Source organism: Octopus sinensis, linkage group LG16 (assembly GCF_006345805.1).
Source record: "Octopus sinensis linkage group LG16, ASM634580v1, whole genome shotgun sequence".
NCBI classification, from domain to species: domain Eukaryota; kingdom Metazoa; phylum Mollusca; class Cephalopoda; order Octopoda; family Octopodidae; genus Octopus; species Octopus sinensis.
Genome location: NC_043012.1, coordinates 26022503 through 26027502, shown reverse-complemented (window position 1 = coordinate 26027502; position 5000 = coordinate 26022503).

Genomic DNA, 5000 nt, shown 5'->3' with positions numbered 1-5000 from the left:
GAAATCAGGAAATCCAAAAATAGAAGAAATTCAAAAAGTAGTGCTCATGGGAACTGCCCACATCCTACATAAACACCGCCTAATCAATCCCAAATTTTAGAACAAACTTATAATTTTCTTGCTTTCTTAGAGATTCCTAGAAGAATACTTGCAAAACCAAATCTATGGCAACCTTTTCATAACACCAACTTGAACTTTCTACTTGTTGTTTCTTGAGGTCTCTCAGTGAGACTTGGAAACAACTTCTCTAAATACAAAACAAAGTCAAGCATATAATAATATAATAATAATAATAATAATAATAATAATAATAATAATAATAATAATAATAATAATAATAATAATAATATTATTATTATTATTAATAATAATAATAATAATAATAATATAATAATAATAATAATAATAATAATAATAATAATAATGATGATGATGATGATGATGATGGTGATGATGATGATGATGATGATAGAAACGGATCAAACAGACTGCGAAATAGAAGAAACAAAAATAAATTGAGGAGCGATGGAGACAGAAATCTCTGAATGGAGAGCATATACTTCGAAGCCGAAATAAAGGTGTAGACCAAGCAACATACCTTCTACTAAAAACTGAAGGCCTGAAACTAAGTGACTAACTTTCTTCAAAATGGTTCTGACCCTAAATACAGATTATGTGATGAATTTGATGAAGCAATAAACCACCGCGTCTCGGGATGTCTTGTGCTGACACCAAATGATTGCAAAAATCGCGAAGCTAGGGAAAGACTGTATTTACACCTAGGAAAATATGTAAACACTACAAAATTAGCATTCCTGCTTACAGGTATGAACATCATCCTGAGTCAGTCGTTGAAAGTAAAAATTTCACTATCCTCTGTGATTTTCCAGTCAAAACTGACTAAATGATCCAGGCTAACAGACCAGACATAGTCATCAAAGTCTGGGAAGAAAAATACTTATAGACTAATAGATATAAGCGTTCCCACTGATAAAAACCTATCTGTAAAGGAATTTGGCAATTTAAGTAAATATAAGGACCGGGAAATTGAAATACAAACGATGTGGCATCTTCAAGTGAGAACTGTTCCTGTTATTGTGTGTGCCCTATGTATGCTAAAATTGGGAGGTTAAAAATGCAGGTAATATCCCAGGAGAACCATGTCCCAGAGAAATCCAAAGATTGTGCTGACAAGTATTGCCTACTTCCTTACAAAAACCCTACCAATTTAAATATCTGTGTTGTATTAAATGAAGATATTTCCCTACTGCTCCTGCCACTTCCCCTCCTCAAGCTTTCAGTCATACTGTAGTTTCTCTTATCATTCACTAGCTCTAGGATGCCGGGTGTGTTAGGCGGGTGATTCTAACAAACATATATATTAAAAGTAAATAATACCAATAATAATAATAATAATACTAATAATATTCCTTCCTACGATAGCTACACGGCTTGAAATTTTAGGAAAGGGGACTAGTCAATTACATCGATCCCAGTACTCCACTAGTAAATTATTTATCGACTTCGAAAGGATAAATGGCAAGGTCGATAACAATAATGTTTTCCGAGTAAGGAACAGGACCAGCAATTTCTACGATATTATCGGCTCCAGTGCCTGATTGTTATCTTTGTCTATTGTTCCAAGAGTGATGAAAATCAAAGTTGACTTCGACACGTCGTCATGATGATTTAGACAGAATACCAACATAGACTGAAATAAAATTAGACAGTAAAAAACATAACGCCCAGAAAAACAACATGACAAAAGTAACATCACAAAAACAGCAATTTAAACAACCATAGAACAATTCCTGTCCAGAAGAAAAAAAAATAGCAGCGATATTATGAGACAGAAGATGGCGGCGGATAGGCAGAATCGTTACAACGTCAGACAAAAATGCTTGGCAGCATTCGTCCGTTTTATGTCCCGAATTCAAGGTACGCCAAAGTCGACTTTAACTTTTACTCTTCCGGGGTTGATAGCAAGTACCTGCTGGCCTTGGGCAAAAATGGGAAGCCGATATCATGAGACGGAGGGTCCATATTGTATATAAAACCAAGATGAGAGTGAAAATTAAGAAACGATGTGCAACTCAGTATTTGGTTTTGATGAAATGTTTTGTACTTTCTATCATATTTCCTTGGGAGTAGGAATGAAACAGAGAAGGGCTTGAGCTTCTGGAACACCGACGTTTTTAAAGAATTTTGTGAAGGCATTTTACTTCAGGTCAAGCAATTTGATGCATTGGTGAACACAAAAAAGATTAGAAAAAAAAAAGATAAAAATAAAATGAAAGATAATATAATTTAAAAAATTCTGTAAGTCAACCTGAACGAATACATACATATAAATATATGTGTGTATGTATATGTATATATAAATATATATATGTGTGTGTGTGTAATATACATCCATATATATATTGCACATGTAATATTTGTATATATATCTACATATATACATATATAAATATATATATATATATATGTGTGTGTGTGTGTGTGTGTGTATGTTATACATAATCTGTACATGTATGTACACACACTCACACACACATATATATGTTACACATGATCTGTGCATATATATATATATTATATATATATATATATACACATACATACACATTTATATTTGCATACATACATACATACATAAAAACATACATATACACATACGTACGTACACACAGACACACAAATATTTTTGTGTGGATGTGTGTATATATATATGTGTATATATATATATATATATATATATATATATATATATATGAATGTATATGTATGTATGTATGTGTATTTATGCATATATGCATATACATATATATGTATGTCTACCTATGTGAGTGTCGTCTCCTGGAAATGCATTACAGAACGTCATAATTCAGCTTTTGTGCTTTTCTTATTTCATACTTAATGGCAATTATGTTTCTGTATTCTTTCTTTCCTTAGAAACTATTGCCCGAATAATCTCAATTTGGAATCATTGGAGCGAAATTTTGTCTTCAGGCGTGACGACAAAATATAGGAGACGTTAAAAATTTCAATTCTATGAAATGCTGATATGCACGTTTATTGAGGACTCGTTAACTGTGAAAGGTAAAATAGGTTTTTAAATGCACTCAACCCGTGTCTCAAAGCTGTTCTCAAACCATTGCTTATTCTTCTTCTCTGTCTCCTCACCTCTTTTCCCCCCTCTCTCTCTGTCTTTTCCTCTATCTCTCTGTCTTTCGTTCTCTTTCCTTCGTTTCTCGTTATCACATATCTCAAAATACAAACCCTCACAAAGAAAAGTATGCTCACGCACATACGTGTGTACATGATATATAAATACACACACATGCAAATATATATTAAACAGAAAGACAGATTGTGAGAGAAAGATGTGTCTCAGCGTGTATATGTGTATGTGTGTTGTTCATCTTTATAGATGCATACAGACATATATATATATATGTATATATATGTATGTATATATATATATATATATAGATGCACATTCATACATACATACATACATACACACATACACACATATATATATATATCTTCTTATTCTTCCCTCTCGACGTCTAAGCTAGCACATTTTTGCGAACACACATTTTTACACATGCACACACAGACACACAAGAATACATTCGCACACACACACAAGCAAACATTCACACTCATATAAACATATGCACACACGCGCATGTGGTACGCTGTCGCAGGAACTTTGTGCTGGTAAGTAGGTAGTGGTGGTGTCGATGCTATTGGAAATGCGCATCAAACCATGAATTCCAACGCATTAAAAGACCGATTGCACCAATATTCCATTGACACAATTGCCATAACAATTAACCTATTCGCTAGACTCGTTTCAAAATGAAACGAGGCTACTCTGAAGAAAATATATATATCATTAGCCTACATGGACATTAGCCTGTATATTTATTAGCCTCATTTCACTCGGTATTCGATTTGTACGGCTTTCATTTGGGTTGAAATATTTTTTCCAATTTCATCTTTATATATAAAACTGTAGTTGTGTGAGTGTCTGTCCCCTTCGATTTAGATTCCTAACTACTCCCACATTTTGCGGTGCAGTTTAACCAAAACCGGGTGTCTTATAGTCGTGATTCATATCAAGCTTTTCTGGGTATTAGCGCGCGTCTACGATGAGTGTACGATTTTAAAAATAATTTACCATCATATTTTTTCCATTTTCATGCATATTTTTTTAAAGGGAAGTAACTCTCTAAAAATGTCTACGATGAGTCAGCGATTTTTAAAAAAATTTACCATCATATTTTTTCCATTTTTAATGCATTTTTTTGCTATTTTTTGGCTATAACTCTCTAAAAATGCTGTATAGTTATTTCCCTTACAAACCCGAGCAACGCCGGGAGATACTGCTAGTATACCATAAATTGCTGCTACGGAGTCTCTTCAGACATTATATTTACTTTATGTTAAGCATGGCTTTGTGATAAGGATCTTGCTTATCTACCCCATGCTTGAAAGTACAGAATCATTGCTTAGCACCCTGGGCAAGAGACTGTTACTATACCCTCGGACCTACTAAAACCTTGTGAGTAGTTTTGGTGAGCGGAAATAGGAGGTTGCTCGTCCTATGTGTGTGTATATTTATATGTGTGTGAGTGTCATTGTATCTGTGTTTACCCCCCCCCCAACACAACTTGACAATCATGGTTGCTATGCTTACTCCCTCGTAACTTAGCGGTTCGGCGAAAATGAACGATTGAATAAGTGTCAGCTTTTAATAAATGTAAGTAATGGTCGATTTATTCTACTAAATATTCTTCGAGACTTTGCTCTAGCATGGTCGCAGTCTAATGACTGAAGTACAAAGATGGTAAAAGATAGCATTCATTTGAAGTTTTCGATATTGCCAAAGATCACGTGTTAAAGTAACGCGTATTAAAAAAATATCTTAAAATATTTTGAGATTCAACAATATTTGCTAATATCAGGAAAGTCGAGTTTTCTTCAAA